Raw genomic sequence first — 21,772 nt, 5'->3', positions numbered from 1 at the left:
TGATGCTGTTAATGGGTTGAGACTTTGGGGGATGTTGGGACAGGGTGAATGTTTTTTGCATGTGGGATGGATGTACAAAAGGAAAGTATCTTAGGTCCCTTCAAGCTGGGAACCACTCAAGGCAAATCTGCCTCCCATTCTATTCAAAGTCATCCCTCTGCTCACAGAGATAGATGCATAGTCTGATTACCTCACATGGAAAAACTTATCAGAAACTCAAAAGAATGAACCATTTGTATCTTACCTATCTGTGACCTGGAAGCTCCTTCCCCACTTTGAGTCTTCCTGCCTTTGTTTCAAGTTGTCCCGCCTTTCCAGGCCCAATCAATGTACATCTTACATATATTGATTGATGTCTCATGTCTCCCTAAAATGTATAAAACCAAGCTGTGCCCCGACCACCTTGGGCACATGTTGTCAGGACTTCCTGAGGCTGTGTCAAGGGCATGTCCTCAACCTTGGCAAAATAAACTTTCTGAATTAACTGAGACCTGTCTCAGATTTTCTGGGTTCACATTTTGCTGAACCCACATTTCTGGGTTCACCATGGGGGGATTCTGAGTGGAGATACCCCTGACCTTTGACAAATCTCCTATCAGTGCTTGGTACCAGCATGAGCTAACTTTATGGCCCAAACCAATAGGACAATTTGCTGAGGTCTGAGAGCATCTCCTCCAGAGAATCCCTGAGCTCCCAAAATTTGGTCAAGATCTAAAGTTTATTTCATATTTTGTTGTACAGCTCCTCTTTTTTTTTTTTTTTTGGAGTTTTACTTGCTTCCAAAACAAGGAAGGCAAGTTTTTCCTGCTTCCATGATGATGGAAGGCAGGTAACTCCTTTATGGAGTTTGAGCTTGCTTCCAACAGAGAACATAAGGTTTTTTTGTTTTGTTTTCCTGCTTCTAGGATGGTAGAGAGCAGTCTACAGCCTGAGACCCATCACTAGGTAAGAAACTGGTCTGGGATTCTGTCTTGCAAATTCCTTTTAAAAAATTAAAGTTAGCATTAACAACCAGCTGGTGTTAATTTCTGCTTACACTTAGAGCGCTCAGAAATCATAGCATTTGTGTGATCATTGTTAGATTTACTTCATGGTTTTGTTGTTTCTGTCTTGGTCAAATCCGAAGGGGAACTCTAAATTATGGGGAACAAGACTTTTAAAGTGGGAGAAAAAATGGCCAGCAAAAAAAAAAAAAAAGAGGAAAGATTTTTGATTTTGACTACTAAGTGGGCTTTATTTACATAACAAGGCCACCTTTTTGCCAGCCAGCCCGCCCAAACTGAAAGAGCAATGGTTGTACTTCTGAAATAGCAGCATTTTGTCCTAGCTGAAACATGGTAATAAGATTTTTAAAAAATTTTGTTAAGGAGCTCAATGGTTAAAACTCAGCTTAATTAGGCTGGTCGCGGTGGCTCACGCCTATAATCCTAGCACTTTGGAAGGCCGAGGCGGGCGGATCACCTGAGGTTGGGAGTTCAAGACCAGCCTTACCAACATGGAGGAATCTCGTCTCTACTAAAAATACAAAATCAGCCGGGCATGGTGACGCATGCCTGTAATCCCAGCTACTCGGGAGGCTGAGGCAGGAGAATCGCTTGAACCCGGGAGGCGGAGGTTGCGGTGAGCCGAGATCGCGGCATTGCACTCCAGCCCGGGCAACAATAGCGAAACTCTGTCTCAAAAAAAAAAAAAAAAAAAAAAAAGTCAGCTTAATTAAAAGGCTAACATCCAAGATGTATGTGTGCATGTGTGCATGTTTGTATTTGAAAGGCCTTCATGTTTTTGGTTTCAACATTTGTTTTTCTATTCTAAGACCTTGCCTTTTTTTGGAGTGCAAGTTTTTTTTTTCCTTTTCTTCTCAGTTGACTGAATTCTGTTTTCACCTGATTTTTTGACTAAAATAGCTATTGCAACAGAGGCTAGTCTTGGGTTTTTAAGGAAGAGTGTAGTTTAATTTTATGTTTAATTTGGCTCAGAAAAATTAAAAGCATCTCCCTCTAGCACCACCAGACTTTTTCTCTCTGTACCTTATGATGTACATTTTGCTCTTTGATTTTCACCTGAGCTGTTTCCTTTAATGTGCAAATTTAAGGCTATTTAGCTGACAACTGCCTAGGGTTGTAAAATAGGTTATCAAGGATCTGAAAGTCTAAAATGGCGGGGAAGAAAGGGGGGCTGTTTATAAATCACAAAATGTACTTCCATCAGCATGTCTAATATGTTTATGTATTGTATTTATGTGTTGTGTACACGTTTCACTACTAAAAATACATGAGAGCTCTAATTAATTGGCTAAAAGAAAAATAAAAGCACTTAAATCAGATACTAAAAAAGAAAAGACTAGTCAAATGCTTTTTCAAGTTTATGTAACAAGTAAAATCTTTAATAAGCTAGCTTTAAAATTATTGGTAAAGTAACATTAGAAATTTCTTAAGAATTGCCACCAAACATTTTTCGTTTGCATTTATTAATCAGGCAATTTCATACTTATTTCTGCCAAATACCATAAAGGTGTTAAAATTTGGCATAGGGGTTACAAAACTATAAACCCAGCTCAAAACAAATGATCTTTAATTGTGTAGTTTTTAATAAATAAGACATTGATATTGGTTTAATGAAAATAGCTGCATCTTAAATTTAGTAAGATTACCATACCTTCTAATCTTGTGGCTTTTAGGTAATCTAGTACACAGGGAGTAAGGAGGTTTGTTTTGGGAAAAGGCTGTTATTGCCTTTGTTTCAAAACTAAACTATAAACCAAATTCCTCCCAAAGTCCAGGAATGAACAGGCACAGCTTGGAGATTAGAAGCAAGATGGAGTCAGATAGGTCATATCTTTTTCACTGCCTCAGTTATATTTTTGCAGTGGTGGTTTCATGACTATCACAGTTTTCATAAAGAATCTAAGTAAACAATTAAAGTAAAATAAGTAAATGTAATGGAATAAATACTTGTAGGCAAACTTGTCATAATTTAGAATATAAAGTTATATATTATAGATATTTCATTATTTGGGTATTTTCTTTTCTTTTTTTTTTTTTTTTTTTTTTGAGACGTAAGTCTCGCTCTGTCGCCCAGGCTGGATGGAGTGCAGTGGCGCAATCTCGGCTCACTGCAAGCTCTGCCTCCTGGGTTCACGCCATTCTTCTGCCTCAGACTCCCGAGTAGCTGGGACTACACGCGCCCGTCACCACGCCTGGCTAATTTTTTGTATTTTTAGTAGAGACAGGGTTTCACCGTGTTAGCCCGGATGGTCTCAATCTCCTGACCTCATGATCTGCCCGCCTCGGCCTCCCAAAGTGCTGGAATTACAGGGGTGAGCCACCGCGCCTGGCCTATTTGGGTATTTTCTAATAAATAGATACTGTAGGAAAACCAAGTGTGTCCTTTAAAAAAAAAGAGGTGAATAAGTTTTGTCTAATTCAGTTTATTTAAAGGTTATGTATAAAACAGGGTAAAAGGAACCAGGAAATAAAAAAAGATGTAAAGAAAGTTATAAAAATAAAGAAGTATTTTTTGCGGTTAGAAACCTTAAAGAGAAATAATTTTATATGAGAAAGAATCTTGTATGGTAAATTTAGTCCTAAAATAAAATGACTGGTTGTTTAAGAAGGAGGGATATTCAGGATAAATCAGGAAGTATAAGTGTCAGAGGCATGTGAACCAGAGCAACTCCATCTTGAATAAGAGCTGGATAAAATGAGGCAGAAACCTACTGGGCTGCATTCCCAGATGGTTAAGGCATTCTAAGTCACAGGATGAGATAGGAGGTCAGCACAAGATACAGGACATAAAGACCTTGCTGATAAAACAGGCTGCAGTAAAGAAGCCAGCCAAAACCCACCAAAAACAAGATGGCCATGCTATCTTGCTACACTCTGACCAGCGCCATGACAGTTTACAAATGCCATGGCAACATCAGGAAGTTACCCTATATGGTCTAAAAATGGGAGGCATGAATAATCCACCCTTGTTTAGCATATCATCAAGAAATAACCATAAGAATGGGCAACCAGCACCCCTTGGGGCTGCTAAGTCTATGGAGTAGCCATTCTTTTGTTCCTTTACTTTCTTAATAAACTTGCTTTCACTTTACTCTACGGATTCGCCCTGAATTCTTTCTTGCATGAGATCCAAGTACCTTCTCTTGAGGTCTGGATTGGGACTCCTTTCCTGTAACCCAAGTATGTCATGAACAGTCAGTGTAAATCACAAGATGATTTATTTTTTAAAAAAATGTTAATATGGATCAAATTGTCATATTATTATCAAGTTTCGGTTTGCTTAGAAAAAAACTGAGAAAAAAATTTTTCTAAATTAAGGTTATTATATCCATGTACCTCCTTGTATGTGCTTTTAAAGTCCTTGTGACATTGAGTAACAGGGATTCGACTCCTGGGTCTAAAAACGACACCAAGTCCTGCTAAATCTTAAACACTGACAGCCAATTAAAGCCCCATCTTCAGGCCCTGTAGAAGATGCCAATCAAAATAAACTGCATTCTTTAGACACAGGGCAAGAAATTAAAGCTATTCAACTCCTCAAGGCCCAGGGACTATCGCGGAAGAGGTGGGCACGTATGATTGTGAGGGCTGATTTTGAAAGGTAAAATAAGTTCAGGTTTTCTGTAAATTAATCATTAATGTTAAAGGCACACAGATGCAAAACCAGCATATAGTCCCCTGTGTCAGATTAACAAGGGTTTTTTTTTTTTTTTTTTTGAGATGGAGTCTTGCTTTGTCTCCCAGGCTGGATGGAGTGCAATGGCCTCATCTCAGCTCACTGCAACCTCTGCCTCCTGGGTTCAAGCGGTTCTTCTGCCTCAGCCTCCTGAGTAGCTGGGATTACAGGCACATGCCACCACACCCGGCTAATTTTTATATTTTTAGTAGAGATGGGGTTTCACCATGTTGGCCAGGCTTGTCTCGAACTCCTGACCTCAGGTGATCCGCCTGCCTTGGCCTCCCAAAGTGCTGGGATTACAGGCATGAGCCACCGCGCCTGCCCTAACAAGGTTTTCTTGAAGTATTAACCAACTCCTTAATAAAGGTTGTAAAGGTTATAAAAGACTTATGGAAGCTATATCATATGGTCAAGATTAAAATTTTATAGATTATTTATAAAATTTTGAAAAAAATTTAATTGGCTTCATGCTGTTTTTATTAGGGCTTATTATTTGGAAAATTAAGTCTCCTCTCTCAAAGATAAAGGTTTTTGCTTTTTTTTGAAATCCTTGAGTTATCACTTTGGTTAAATAAATGACTTATTTTACAATGACCTGTGAACCTATTTTGTGATATCAAATGTTTAAAACCTTTGATATTTGACAAATTCTCCAAAATCAAATTATAAATTATATCTTTTTCTGACCTAATTAATCTTTTAAGATATTAGGCTCCCTAAAGTCCAGAAAATAGAAGCCCAAAATTTGGCTTATTTGGTACAAAAATTATACAAGAAGCATTATCAAATATGAAATTGTGTTGGGTTTTCTTTGGGTTATATTTGTATAAATATGTTATTGGTATATGTTCTAAAATTATGGGAAACTCCTGTAATTCTGACATAGCAGTATATATTATCAGTAATAATCATAATTGTTATGTTAAAATTATTGTGTGCCACAGAGGTAACAAATTTCCTCATTAATTGTGTCTTTGATAGTGGCTACCCTAAAACTTTCATCATCCATGGACAATTGTCCTGTTTTGGTCCTCTTTAGAAGGTAGTTTTATAATCAGCTATACAATTCTAACAAGTGCTCTTGAATGCACATTTCTGATAACTTTAGAGATTGTGACATCAGAATAGAGGAAAAACTTTCAGGACTCATGGAGAGCTAAAATGTTTACGAGTATCAAGCAGAACAGGAATTAACAGCATGGTCTGAACTAATCTTTTTGACTTTTTGCTTAAAATGTTTGCTGATCCTAAAATCACAAGCATTCCTATACACCAATAACAGATAAACAGAGAGCCAAATCATTAGTGAACTCCCATTCACAATTGCTACAAAGAGAAAAAAATACCTAGGAATCCAACTTACAAGGGATGTGAAGGACCTCTTCAAGGAGAATTACAAACCACTGCTCAACGGAAAAAAAGAGGACACAAACAAATGGAAGGACATTCCATGCTTATGGATAGGAAGAATCAATATCCTGAAAATGGCCATACTGCCCAAGGTAATTTATAGATTCAATGCCATCTCCATCAAGCTACCAATGACTTTCTTCACAGAATTGGAAAAAACCACTTTAAAGTTCATATGGAACCAAAAAACAGGCTGCATTGCCAAGACAATTCTAAGCAAAAAGAACAAAGCTGGAGGCATCATGCTACCTAACTTCAAACTATACTACAAGGCTACAGTAACCAAAACAGCATGGTACTGGTACCAAAACAGAGATATAGACCAATGGAACAGAACAGAGGCCTCAGAAATAACACCACACATCCACAACCATCTGATCTTTGACAAATCTGACAAAAACAAGAAATGGGGAAAGGGTTCCCTATTTAATAAATGGTGCTGGGAAAACTGGCTAGCCATATGTGGAAAGCTGAAACTGGATCCCTTCCTTACACCTTATACAAAAATTAATTCAAGATGGATTAAAGACTTAAATGTTAAACCTAAAACCATAAAAACTCTAAAAGAAAACCTAGGCAATACCATTCAGGACATAGGCATGGGCAAGGACTTCATGATTAAAACACCAAGAGCAATGGCAACAAAAGCCAAAATAGACAAATGGAATCTAATTAAACGAAAGAGCTTCTGCATGGCAAAAGAAACTACCATCAGAATGAACAGGCAACCTACAGAATGAGGGAAAATGTTTGCAATCTACCCATCTGACAAAGGGCTAATATCCAGAATCTACAAAGAACTTAAACAAATTTATAAGAAAAAAACAAACAACCCCAGCAAAAAGTGGGCAAAGGATATGAACAGACACTTCTCAAAAGAAGACATTTATGTAGCCAACAGACACATGAAAAAATGCTCATCATCACTGGTCATCAGAGAAATGCAAATCAAAACCACAATGAAAAACCATCTCATGCCAGTTAGAATGGCGATCATTAAAAAGTCAGGAAATGACAGATGCTGGAGAGGATGTGGAGAAATAGGAATGCTTTTACACTGTTGGTGAGAGTGTAAATTAGTTCAACCATTGCGGAGGACAGTGGGGTGATTCCTCAAGGATCTAGAACTAGAAATACCATTTGACCCAGCGATCCCATTACTGGGTACATACCCAAAGGATTATAAATCATGCTACAGTAAAAACACATGCACACGTATGTTTATTGCGGCACTATTCACAATAGCTAAGACTTGGAACCAACCCAAATGTCCATCAATGATAGACTGGATTAAGAAAATGTGGCACATATACACCAGGGAATACTATGCAGCCATAAAAAAGGATGAGTTCATGTCCTCTGCATGGACACGGATGGAGCTGGAAACCATCATTCCCAGCAAACTGTCACAAGGACAGAAAACCAAACACCACTTGTTCTCACTCATAGGTAGGAATTGAACAATGAGAACATTTGGACACAGGGTGGGGAACATCACACATTGGGGCCTGTTGGGGTTTGGGGGGCTGGGGGAGGGATAGATAGCATTAGGAGAAACACCTAATGTAAATGACGAGTTGATGGGTGCAGCAAACCAACATGGCACATGTATACCTATGTAACAAACCTGCACGTTGTGCACATGTACCCTAGAACTTAAAGTATTAAAAAAAAAGTTAGCTGATCCTTTGTCTTTTCTGAGTCTAAAACTTTTCTTTTGAGCTATCGACAGCTTTTAACAATTTAGTATATTCTCATGAACAAAATTTGGAGCATATTTGTTTCTCTCTACTTGATATCCACAGAATTTGGAAACTATGAGTATTCGTAACTTATGGCAATACAGTTATTTGCATAAGTGCAATAAAAATCTGTTTTCATTTGTAACAGGACACAATTGGAGAAACTGGTTATTTTACCAAGGCTTTGACTGGAATAGTGTACTTTACTTTAAGGAATCAACTTGGCTTATGGAGGAAATAAAGCCCGTGGCAAAACTGGCCTCATATTTTGTGTACGCAGTGCCTGTACAAGGTTTCTGACCTGTGGTAAGTAAAGAATGTCACTTTCTAACAAGTCCAGAAGCCCCAGGTTTATCTTGGAACCTCAACAGGAGAGGAAATTCACCCAACTCATTGATATTTGATGCGCAAATCCACGACTGGGCTTGGCTTTAAAAAAGTCTTATCTGATATCCCTTCTGTGGAACAAAGTTCCATCAAAGCCAATTAAAAAACTATTAAAAAATAATTATTCTTGCTGCACTGTATACAAATAATTAGGCCAAGTATAATAAGGCAAACCAGTCCTACCATGATTTGTCTTCAGCAAGGGAAACTGGAGAGAGAAAACTTATGTTTCAAAAAGTATAGTACACCTGTTGTTAGATTCTAATCCTGCCTAATGTTTTTCAATTTTTATTATTTCTACAGTTTGGGTTGAATTCTAAATTTTTTCTTGGCTACAAGTCTTCAAAATAATGTTTTCAATTATTTTTTCTTTTTCTCCTTCTTTTTTTCCCATTTTTCCTAATTGGGAATCACTGAAAGCTAAGCTGTGCTTTCTTAAAGCCCTGCGAACTGAAACTAGAGAACTTAAACTTCAGAAGAAAATAACAGCAACCTATTTACATACATAAGACACTTTCATACCTGCCTACTGATGTATAGACTTCAGAGGAATGTGGCCTGTATCAATTTTGCAGGATTGTTCTTTTGTTTGTTGTTGTTTTTCTCCCTTCCTCCTCCTATTTTCTCTTCAGAGGACACTAGACTTCACAATCTGCTAAAAATGAGCTTTCAGCACCTGCTCGTCTAGGAATAAACCATCCCAGCCATGAGAGATCAGATGAAACCTGAGACCAGAGACTAATTTTCTTGCAAAATGCTTTCTCGAAAAGATTTTAGAAAAGTTGGGAAATGTGAAAGGAAAGTATCTTGGGCCCCTTCAAGCTGGGAACCACTCAGGGCAAATCTGCCTCCCATTCTCTTCAAAGTCATTCCTCTGCTCACAGAGATAGATGCATATTCTGATTACTTGCTTTGGAAAGACTTATCAAAAACTCAAAAGAATGCAACCGCTTATGTTTCACCCTATGTGTGACCTGGAAGCTCCTTCCCCACTTTGAGTCTTCCTGCCTTTGCTTCAAGTTGTCCTGCCTTTCCAGACCAACCAATGTACTTCTTACATATATTGATTGATGTTTCATGTCTCCCTAAAATATATAAATACTGGAACAATCTCTGCTTTGTGTAAATCTGGTTTAATTTGATTCTTTGTGTTAGCTCAGAAAATATTTATAGTAAATACCGAAATGGGGCGAACATCTTTATCATAAAAAGTTTACATAAATTACTAAGAAAAGCATCAAGAAACCAAAATATACACAGGTGAGGGCCATGATGGGTCTTTCACAAAGGAGAACATGAAACTGGTAAACAAACATAGGAAAAATTCATACTTCCTAGTATTCAATGGAAATTAAAACACAGGTTTTTATGAATCTTTCAAATGAGCAGTTTTATAAAAAACTGAAACATTTAATAATGGCCAGGATAGAGACACTCTCATACCCTCCTGCAGGGGAGTAAACCTTAATTCAAGTCTTTTGAAAAGCAGTTTGAGAATATACTTCAAAAGCCCCATGCGACATAAGAAAAAATATATTGATCTCTGCCCCCAATTCCTGATACATATCTAAAACCCTTAGAATTTCCTGGGTGATAGAAGGATCTTTTGTTCTAATGAGGTGACTCTTGGTGGGCTCCTGGGTGGGCACCTGGCACCAGAAAGACCAAGACATGGTTAGGAGCTTGGAACTTTTCAGCCCTATCCCCCCATCCTCAAGGGAGGAGAGTGAGGCTGGTGACTGAATGCACAATGGATCATGCCTATGAACTGAAGCCTACACCAAAATCCCTAATCTGAAGAGTTCCGAGAGCTTCCAGGATGCTCAACACATCCACGTGCCAGGAGGGAGGTGTACCCCAACTCCATGGAGACAGAAGCTCCTGTGCTCAGGACCCTTCCCACCTCACCCTAGGCACCTCTCCATCTGGCTGTACATCTGAATCCTTTCTACAAAACCAGGAGACGTAAGTAATGTTTCCCCTGACTTCTGTGAGCTGTTACAGCAAACTCTCAAACCTGAAGAGGAGGCTGTGGGAACTGCCAATTTGTAGTCAAGTTGGTCAGAAGTATCAGAGGCCTGTGTCTTATGCTTGGCTCTGAAGTATGGGCAGTCTGTGGGGCCTGGGAGGTGTGCACTAACTCCAGGTAGGTAGTGTCAGAATTGAACTGAATGTCAGGACACCCAACTGGTGTACAGAGAGTTGAAGAAATGATTAAGAGTGGGGAAAATCCCCATATGGTTGGTCAGAAGTGTTTTGAGTAGAAAAACAGTGTTTTTATAGACCCCAATAATTTTACTTTGGCAGATTTAGAAAGAAATCTAAATACGGAAAAAGAAATCTATGGCCTAAAATTTTTTTAACTGGAAATAATCTTTAATAAGCACAACAGTGAGTATATGGTTATAGTGTGGTGTATCTATTCTTTGGAATACTTTTTCACTATTTCTTTTTTTTTGAGATGGAGTCTCACTGTGTCACCCAGGCTGGAGTGCAATGATGTGATCTCGGCTCACTGCAACCTCTGCCTCCTGGGTTCAAGCAATTCTCCTGCCTCAGCCTCCCGAGTAGCTGGGACTACAGGCACGTGCCACCATGCCCAGCTAATTTTTTGTATTTTTAGTAGAGATGGGTTTCCACTGTGTTAGCCAGCATGGTCTCAATCTCCTTGATCTCATGGTCTGCCCGCCTCAGCCTCCCAAACTGCTGGGATTACAGGCGTGAGCCACTGTGCCCAGCTCTCTTACATTATTTCAAATAATGTTTATAAAGACTACACAATAATACATGCATAAAATGCAATGTCAAGGGGGAAAGGCAGGCTACAAAATGCTCTACATACTGTATTTTTGATATAGGTTGGAAGGAAATGCACCAAAATATTATTTTTGGTCATCTTTGGAAAATGAAACTATTATTTTCTTCTTTATACTGCTTAGGATATCTAAGTTTTTGTTGTTGTTGTTGCTTTTTTTTTGAGATGGAGTCTTACTCTGTTGCCCAGGCTGGAGTGCAGTGGCGCGATCTCGGCTCACTATGACCTCCGCCTCCTGGGTTCAAGCAGTTCTCCTGCCTTAGCCTCCTGAGTAGCTGGGATTACTGGCATGCACCACCATGCCAAGCTAATTTTTGTATTTTTAGTAGAGACGGTTTCACCATGTTGGTCAGGCTGGTATCTAATTCCTGACCTCGTGATCCGCCCACCTGGCCTCCCAAAATGCTGGGATAACAGGTGTGAGCCACCGCACCCAGCTCTTTTTTTTTTTTTCTTTTTGAGACAGAGTCTCGCTCTGTCGCCCAGGCTGGAGTGCAGTGGTGTGATCCCGGCTCACTGCAATCTCTGCCTCCCAGGCTCAAGTGATTCTCCTGCCTCAGCCTCCCGAGTAGCTGGGACTACAGGCATGTGCCACCAATGCCAGGCTAACTTTGTATTTTTAGTAGAGACGAGGTTTCACCATGTTGGCCAGGCTGGTCTCAAACTCCTGACCTTGTGATCTGCTCACCTTGGCCTCCCAAAGTGCTGGGTTATAGGCGTGAGCCACTGCACCTGGCCTAGAATATCTAAGTTTTCTTTAATGAATGTGTATCGCTTTACCATAGAAACAAAATCTGTAAAGCCAGAAAAAATCATGAATGCTAATTAGCGTAATACAATATTATCTCATAATTTAGATGTGGAAGCAAACAAAATGTAATGAAACTAAAAGTGTTATCCAGATGTATGCATTACTTCTTTTCTCTCCACTGTCAACAAAGTAATTTCTGGCTAAGTGGGAATAACCATCTGAGAGCTACTACTTCCCTTCATAAATCAACATGTGTATAGTAGCACACAGAACCCAAGAAAATGCAGAGAAAGCCAAGGAATTTTTAAAAGAAAAACATTTGCCAAATTGTCTACAAAGTACGTGTTGTGAATTTCATAAATCTCGTTAGAATATGACAATAAAGTGGGTGTGCACATCTTTGCGATGGTTTACAGAAACAGACACCAAAATGCTAAGCCCATGCACTACACATCATAGAAATATGGAATGAAGGTGGAGATGTCCTTAGATAAAATGGCATAAACAAGCAGTTCTCAAAGTGTGGTCTGCAGACCCCCAGGGTCTGTGTGGGCAAAATGGTTTTCATAATAATATTAAGACTTTGTTATCACTCATTTTCACTATGTTGATATGTGCACTGATGGAACAAAATCAGTGTTGGGTAAAACTGCTGACGCCTTAGCATGAACAAACTCTGTGACGCCAAACAGAGTAGTCGATGCTGCATTCTTCACTGCTATGAAATTGGTGATTTTTTTTAAATGGCAGTCTCAGTTGAGAATGTACTTAATAAAGCAGTAAAAATTATTAATTCCATCTAATCTCTGCCCTTGATCCTCTACTGTTTTTAATATTGTGTGTGATGCCACGGGACGTAGGCATAAAGCATTTCTGCTACAATTTGAAGTATCTTGGTTGTCTCCAAGAAAAGCACTTACGTCATTTTGTGAGTCGTAACCTGTATTGTTTTTTGCATAGAGCACCATATTGAAAATATGACGGACAACCTGAAGTGATTCAGACTTGTGTATTTGGCAGACATTTTCTGAAAAATGAACAAAGTGAGCCTGTCACTTCAAGGGAAACAACTGATGCTATTTGTTGCCAAGGATAAAATTTGAGCTTTCAAATGAAAGTGAGAATTCTGGAAAACTTGTATCTGCCATTATGAGTTTAATAGCTTCTCTATATCTTTGGATAAGATTGACTTTAATGAATGTGATCTTTTTTATCTTGTATAATGAAACGTGTCAACAGTTGGAAGATCTGCATAACTTAGTGAATCAGTGTTTTCCAAATGACCAGTACATCATGTTACAAAATAATGCATAAGTAAAAGATCCATTCAAATTGCAAGATGGGCCAATGGGTATTAATGTAACAGATATGAAAAGTTTGTTGATATGATTTCATGTTCTACATTGCAACTAAACTTTAAGAAATTACAACTGCTAAATGTGGTGTTATATCAAAGAATAATCCACAATGATCTGAAAAGGCTATTAAAATACTCCTATGGTTTTCAACTATAAATCTACATAAGGCCAAATTTTCTTCATATACTTCAACCAAAGCATCATATCACAACAGATTGAATGCAGAAGCAGGTGCAAGAATCCAATGGTCTTTGGTTTAGCCAGACAATAAAGAGATTTGTAAAATTGTCGGATTAATTTTTCCTTTTTTTTTGAGACAGCGTCTCTGTCTGTCACCCAGGCTGGAGTGCAATGGCGTGATCTCAGCTCACTGTAACCACTGACTCCCGGGTTCAAGTGATTCTCCTGCCTCAGCCTCCTGAGTAGCTGGGATTGCAGGCATGCGCCACCACACCCAGCTAATTTTTGTATTTTTAGTAGACACGAGGTTTCACCATGTTGGCCAGGCTGGTCTTGAACTTCTGACCACAAGCAATCCACCCAACTTGGCCTCCCAAAGTGCTGGGATTACAGGTGTGAGCCACTGCACCTGGCCTTGTATTAGTTTTTCTATTGCTACCATTAAAAATTACCACAAACCACAGTGGCTTAACAACACAAATGTATTCTCGTACAGCTCCATAGGTCCGCAGTGTGACATGGGTTCTCACTGAGCTACCATCAAGGTATCCCAGAGCTGTGTTCCCTTTTGGAGGCTCTAATGAAGAATCTGTTTCCTTACCTTTTCTAGCTTCTGGAGGTCCTGTTCATTCCTTAGCTCTCGACTCCATCCTCAATCTTCAAGGCCAGCAATAGTGCATCTCCCTCTGAGCCTTCACTGTCACGTCTCCCTCTCACCAGTTGGAAAAGGTTTTCCACTTTTCAGGAGCTGATGATTAGATTGGGTCCACCTGGATAATGAAAGATAATCTCCCATCTCAAAATTGTTAAACCTAATCATATCTGTAATGTCCCTTTTGCCACGTAAAATAACATGTTTTATAGGTTCAGAGTATTAAGGTGTGGACAGAATTGAGGGCCGTAACTGCTCACCATGAATGTGAAACAGTACCATTCTTCCCACTAAATTTGTTTGCAAAATATATTTTTCATTAGAATGTCATATCTTAACACATAATGGGTTTGTCATTCTAAAGTGAGTGAATATTTTTAAAAAATTTCTCAGTTTTGCTTTCTAACATGGTATCTTGGTCCACTTAATGTTGCTATAACAGAATACCTGAGGCTGGGTAATTTATAAAGAAAAGAGGTTTTTTTGGCTTATGATTCTGGAGCTGGAAGTTCAAGAAGCATGGCGCCCACATCTGCCTGGCCTCTGGTGAGGGCTTCCCGCTGCATCATAACATGGTGGAGAAGCAGAGGGAGAAGCAGGCATGTACAAAAAAGGGACCAAAAACAAGGAGCAGCTTCGCGTTATAACAACCCACTATCATGGTAACTAGTTCAGTTCTGCAAGAACTAGCCCGGTCTCACAAGAAGTCCATCTTAACGAGCTAATCACCTCTGATATGCCCTACCTCCCAACACCGCTACACTGGCAATTCAAGGTGAGTTTTCACAGGGACAAACCACATCCAAACCACAGCATATGGTTAAGTATTGGTAAACATAAACCACATAAACAAAAGCTTTTGGAGTTCTGAATTAGTTTTAACGAGTATAGAGGTTATGAAGCCAAGAAGGTTGAGGATTGCTGGCTTAAATTTTTGAAATGGTAAGAGCAGACCCATCCTAAGAGTGTCTCAAAATCACATAAACATCCTCCATAGAAAGATTAAATCATCCCATAATACAGAGAAAATGCTGGAAAAATGTGGTGGTAAGTGTCATTAGGTGAGTTGACCAGAATCTTTCAGATGATTGATGCCAACTCCCAGACACGCTGGCAAAAGCTCTAGCAAAGAAAGAGCTGCTTTAAGGTGTCCTTTAAGCATCCCTTCTGTCCCCAGTGTCACACATGACTGGCAAACCCTAGGGATGTGTCCCTAGTGCCTATGCTATGGCTGGGTTTCATGCATGTTGGACTGACCCTGCCCTGGAACCCTACTGGTGAGACTATTGTTGACATGGAATGTGGTTCTGCATGGCTCAAAAGAAACTACTTCAGGCTCACTCCATGGCAATCTTATGTCAGATATTGCTAGCACTTATCTACTCTTCTTTTTTTAGAGACAGAGGTCTCACTATGTTGCCCAGGCTGGACTCAAACTCCTAAGCTCAAGTGATCCTCCCACCTCAGACTCCTAAGTAGCTGGGACTTACAGGCATGAGTCACCACACTTGGCTTCATCTACTCTTCTATTTTTTTTTTCATGTGAAGCAAGGCTTCCAAATTTGTGAACAATAATATAGTCTATCATTTCAATGTCAAACAAAACCAAACAAAGCTCCTACCTCAAATGAGAGGAGAAGTAGGAGAAGGAAGACAACTAAAATTTGTAGAGTGCCTGCCATAATCCTGTCATTTTGACTGGTTTCTCTTTAATTCTCTCTATAAACCTCTGAGAGATATCATCCTATCCTCTCACAGGTGGGAAAACTGAGGCCCAGCAAGGTTAAGAAATCACCCTGGGTCAGGCAACAAATAAGTAGAAGAGACAGATTTCAGACCTGGGTCCATCTGGTTCTAACATTCACACAGGTTCCGTTCCCCCACGCTGTCTGCTAAGCAGGGTTGGGACCCTAGAGTGTGTTAAAAGAAAACACCATGCTCTGAACACCAAAACCCGAAGCAGAGGCCATCCCTCCTGAACTGAGGCCAGGCCCAGGAAGAAGTTTACTCATCCCTCACAAATCAGCATGTGAAAAGCAGCTGACAACCTCAAAGGAAAACCGCAAAGGGAATGAATTCATCAAAGATCCCTCAGCCACAGCCCCAGTGCATGCACTGCCATGGGACCTTCAAAGTGAAGGAGAGGGCCAGCCACTGCATTGGGCCAGAGGGACTTGAGTTCCACATCTGGTTCTGCTACTCATTATCCAAGCACAATTGGGAAACAATTTTGTCTTTGTAAACCTCCATTTTCCCATGTGTAAAAAAGCAATAATGCCCTCCTCTCCCTGAGTTCCTCCAAGAATTAAAATAAGGAATCCAAGACAGAGACAAGACACTCATGGGTAGTGAGGGAGACAAGTGAAGAAGACCCTCCTGATAACTCCCAGTAAACGCTGTGCAAAGAAATGGAAGCAGAGAGAGCTGCATGGCATTGAGCATAGCTAGTGGGGCATACAGCGTAGGAGGAATGTGGCTGGAAAGGCCGTGTGTGCAAGCAAGCTTTGATTTAACTGTATGTGAGGGAATCACAAAATTACAATGGCTTAAACAAGATAAAAGTGGTTTTCCCTCCATGAAACCAAGTAAGGAATTAGGCAATGCCAAGCTAGTGGCTCCACAATTGAGGACACAGCTCCTTCCATTTTGTGGCTTCACCGTCCTCATGGTCTTCATGGCCCAGCATGGCTACCTGAGCTCTGGCTATCATCTCCATATTCTCGAAAGGAAGCGGAATGACAAAAAAGACATGCCTCTTCTTCCATCCGATTACCTGGAACTTAGTTACAGGGCTTCACCTAAAATAGTCTGAGGGATTTCTGAGTGCAGTGGCTTATGGGCAGTTGTCCATGTACCTAGGATTCAGGGAGAGGACTAAACATTCCTCATGTAGCTTGCTGGTGCCAGGGTGAGCAATATGGACTTTGTTCTCAAGTAATTGTGATTGTGCATTTTGACATGCCTGGCAGTTCCCTGGGGGACTGGTGCAGAGGCTTGTCTTTTCTTCAACCCCTCAGGCTGGTGCACCTCCCCAGGTGGCATCTTGTTTGTTTTTGAGACAGAGATTCACTCTCGTCACCCAGGTTGGAGTGCAATGGCACGATCTCAGCTCACTGCAACCTCCGCCTCCTGAGTTCAGGCAATTCTCCAGCCTCAGCCTCCCAAGTTGCTGGGATTACAGGCGCCCACCACCATGCCTGCCTAATTTTTGTATTTTTAATACAGACGGGGTTTTACCATGTTGGGCAGGCGGGTCTCAAACTCCTGAGCTCAGGTGATCCACCCACCTTGGCCTCCCAAAGTGCTGGGATTACAGATGTGAGCCACCGTGCCCAGCCTGTTGAAAACATTTAAAGACATAAACTCCCCATAGCTGTCTGGAGCAAGGAACAGCAGATGGGTCATGCAGCACATAGACCAAAAATCCTGGGAAGGAGGAGGCTGAGGAGGAAGATGCTTGGGTAAAGAAGGTCGTTGAAGGGCTACTGCATATACCAGGGAACCCAGGCTGCAATGCACATGTCCAGGGCTGGACACATGCTCAGAAAAGATCTAAGAGGACCCTAGGCTTGCACCTGTGGCTGATCTTTGTATTCCATGCAAGCAGGAGGTAAAGTCTAGGGAAAATGGAAAGAGTGGCTTGGCTAAGTGTCTAAGGAATGCCTCAGCTCAGAGCCAATCTGCCAAGATCAGAAGATTTTTCTTTTGTGTTTGGTCCAGGTGTTTTTAGTCCAGGTATTTAAGGAAATCTGTGTCAACTGTGGCTGACCACTGAGGTAACAGAGCAAAGACTTCAGTGTCTACATATAAAGAATGCAGTCTGCAAAAATCATATGGAAATGTCACTAAACAAAGAAGACTGCAGCCCTTAATAAGCAATAACAGCAAATCTTGCAAAGGGCAAAGAATCTGATTTCCAGAGTTATCACATTATAATATTCAAAATGACCAGTTTTTTTCTTTCAATCAGCTTCCTCAGGTTGAAATGTCGTTTTTAACAGCAGCAAAAAAAATTAGAAGGCATACCAAGAAAAAAAGAACAGTATAACCCATTCACAGGAAAAAGAAACGGACAGAAGCCATCCGTGAGGAAGCCTAGACATTGAACTTGCCAGGCAAAGAGGGCTGGACTGTTCAGCCCTACCCCTTGACCTCCTGGGTCAATGATTTTATGGCCAATGATGTTGATCAATCAATGGTGCCTACGCAATAAAACTTCCATAAACACCCCCAAATGGCTAAGTCTGGGGAGCTTCTGCTAACTTCAGGTACATATTATCAGAATTGAATTGAATTGTAGGACACACACTTGGTGTCTGGAGAATTGTTTTTGTGTGGAATAAAAAAACCACACACTTGGTGTCAGAAGTGTTGTGAGAAAAAATAGTTCAGAGAAGTATTCCTTCCTCTTCTATTTCTTAGTAGAGTTTGAGAATTGGTGTTAATTTTTCTTTAAAGGTTTGGCAGAAAATTCACCAAGCTGAAGCCATCTGGTCCTGCTTTAGGGGAGGTTTTTGATTACTGATTCAACCTTTTTTTTTTTTTTTTTTTTTTTGAGATGGAGTCTCGCTCTGTCACCCAGACTGGAGTGCAGTGGCTCAATCTCGGCTCACTGCAAGCTCCGCCTCCCGGGTTCATGCTATTCTCCCGACTCAACCTCCTGAGTAGCTGGGACTACAGGCGCCAGCCACCACACCCGGCTTTTTTTTTTTTTTTTTTTAGTAGAGATGGGGTTTCACTGTGTTAGCCAGGATGGTCTCAATCTCCTGACCTCGTGATCTGCCCGTCTCAGCCTCCCAAAGTGCTGGGATTACAGGCTTGAGCCATCGTGCCTGGCCTTACTGATTCAACCTCTTATTGGATTCAATCTCTTTACTTTTCCTAGCTTGTTCAGATTTATTTCTTCCTGAGTCAGTTTTGGTCATTTGTGTACAGTTGTTCACAGTATTCACTTAAAATGCTTTTTTTTTTTTTTTTTCCTGTAAGGTCCATAGTGATGCCCCTACTTTCATGTCTGATTTTAGTTATTTGCATCTTTACTCTTTATTTCTCAGTCTAGCTAAAGATTTGTCAGTGTTGTTCATCTTTTCAAAATTTTCATTTCAGCTATTGTACTTTTCAGCTCCAGAATTTTGATTTGGTTTATTTTTCATAATTTGTCTCTTTGCTGATATTCTGTTTATACATTTATTGTTTACCTGGCTTCCTTTAGTTCTTTGTCCATGGTTTCCTTTAGTTAGTTAAGCATATTTAAGACCATTTAAATAAACGTTTAAGTAAACTTTTAAACATTTAAATAAAAGTCTTTGTCTAGCAAGTTCAATGTCTAGGCTTCCCCAGGGATGGTTTCTGTCAATTTATTTTTCCTGTGAATGGGTTGTACTTCTCTTTTTTCTTGGTATGCTTCCTGTTTTATTTATTTATTTACTTTTTGGTTAAAAACTGGGCACTTCGGGCCTGGTATGGTGGCTCACGCCTGTAATCCCAGCACTTTGGGATGCCGAGGTGGGTGGGTCACAAGGTCAGGCATTCGAGACCATCCTGGCCAACATAATGAAACCCTGTCTCTACTAAAAATACAAAAAATTAGCTGGGTGTGGTGGTGGGTGCCTGTAATCCCAGCAACTCGGAAGGCTGAGGCAGGAGAATCGCTTGAACCTGGGAGGCGGAAGTTGCAGGCTGCTGAGATCGCGCCACTGCACTCCAGCCCTGGTGACAGTGCGAGTCTCCGTCTCAAAAAAAAAAAAAAAAAAACTGGGCACTTCAACCTGAAAAAGCTGATTGAAAGAAAAAAAAACCTGGGCATTTTGAATATTATAATGTGGTAACTCTGGAAATCAGATCCTGTTAATGCTTATTAAGGGCTGCAGTCTTCTGTTTGTTTAGATCATGCCTTAGTCTTTCTGGCCACCAGCTCCTATCCTGAAGCTAGTCAGGGGTCCCCAGCCACCAGTCATTTCATTAGCATACCAACAACATTCATCACACCTGAGATTCCAAAGGTTTTAGAAGCTTGTGCCAGGAACGGGGATAAAGACCAAATATTTATTTTTATTATATCACAACTTCCTAACTCATTTATTGAGTCATTATGCTTCACCTTAGGGCATATGCAGCCTCTTCACATTAGGGGAAATTCAGCCTATCAAGTGCAACACTGAAAGCTAAATAACAACAACACAACAACAACCAATCAGGGATGGGCGCGGTGGCTCATGCCTGTAATCTAATCCCAGCACTTCAGGAGACCGAAGCGGGAGGGTCACTTCAGGTCAGGAATTCGAGACCACCCTGGTCAACATGGCAAAAAACCCCTCTCTACTAAAATTACAAAAATTAGCTGGGCAGGGTGGCACATACCTGTAATTCCAGCTAACTTGGGAGGCTGAGGCAAGAGAATCACTTGAACTTGGGAGGCAGAGGTTGCAGTGATCTGAGATCGTGCCACTGCACTCCAGCCTGGGCGAAAAAGCAAGACCCTGTTTCAAAACAACAACAACAACAAACCAGGTTGGGGAGTTATTTCTCAGGAATTCTGTAGCAAGGGCTCATATGCATCAGTTAGAGTTGGACTTTGTGACCTTCAGGTGTCCTTCCTTTTCCAAGAATCGATTATTTTTATAATTCTGTTAAATGTAATTAATTTCTCAAATTTATCAAAGATCATTATTTGGACCATTATTTTCTTAGCCAAAATGCTGGCCTGCCCCAGTTCCATCCAGGGTTAATCTGCATTTAAACAGCTCTTTAAAAATATTTGGTTTTCCCCATCCATCTATGGCCAATTGATTTTTGACAAGAAGCCAAGACAATTCAATAGGAAAAGGACAATCTCTTCAACTAATGGTGCTGGGACAACTAGAAGTCCACATGCAAAACAATGAACTTGGACCCTAACCTCACACTACATACAAAAATTATCTTAAAATGGATCAACAACCTAAATATAGGAGCTAAAACTATAAAACTCTTAGAAGAAAACACAGGAGTAAATCTTCACAACCTTGGATTTGACAATGATATCTCACACAGGACACCAAATGCACAAACAACAAAAGAAAAAACAGTTAAGCTGAACTTCATCAAAATTAAAGTTTTATGTGCATGAAAGGACATCAGAAAGTGAAAAAGACAATTACAGAATGGGAGAGAAATATTTGCAAAGCATATATCTGATAAGGGTCTAGTATCCAGAAGAACTCTTACAACCCAACAACAAAAAGACAACCCAATTTTAAAATGGGCAAAGGACTTGAATAGACATGTCTCCAAAGAAGATATACAGATGGCCAACAAACACATGAAAAGGAGAATGCTTAACAGCATTAGTTATTAGGAAAATGTAAACCAAAACCAGAATGAGGTACCCCTGCACACCTACTAGGATAACAATAAAATGGAAAATAACAAGTGTTGGTGAGGATGTGGAGAAATTGGAATCCTGTACATTGCTGGTAGGAATATAAAATGGTTCAGCCATCGTGGAAACCACTTGGGGTTCCTCAAATAGTTAAACACTGAAGGCTGGGCACGGTGGCTCATGCCTGTAATCCAGCACTGTGGGAGGCCAAGGCAGGCAGATAATTTGAGTTCAGGATCAAGACCAGCCTGGCCAACATGGTGAAACCCCATCTCTACTAAAAATACAAAAATTAGCCAGATGTGGTGGCACACACCTGTAACTCCAGCTACTCAGGAGGCCGAGGCAAGAGAATTGCTCGAACCTGGGAGGCAGAGGTTGCAGTGAGCCAAGATTGCGGCCACTGCACTCTAGGCTGGGCAACAGAGCAAGGC

At 40.4% G+C, this 21,772-nt stretch overlaps 1 long non-coding RNA gene across 1 annotated transcript in view; it reads right to left on the bottom strand.

The window, feature by feature from the left end:
* LOC117977320 (uncharacterized) overlaps positions 1-21,772 on the bottom strand; it is an 81,522-nt gene that overhangs the window by 58,710 nt on the left and 1,040 nt on the right. The window contains exon 2 of the long non-coding RNA XR_004668434.2: positions 13,928-14,096. This is a non-coding gene — a long non-coding RNA (uncharacterized LOC117977320). The remainder of the gene's footprint in view (positions 1-13,927; positions 14,097-21,772) is intronic.

Source organism: Pan paniscus, chromosome 1, assembly GCF_029289425.2.
Source record: "Pan paniscus chromosome 1, NHGRI_mPanPan1-v2.0_pri, whole genome shotgun sequence".
NCBI lineage: Eukaryota > Metazoa > Chordata > Mammalia > Primates > Hominidae > Pan > Pan paniscus.
The sequence above is the reverse complement of the archived record's forward strand: the minus strand, read 5'-3'. Positions and strand labels throughout refer to the sequence as shown.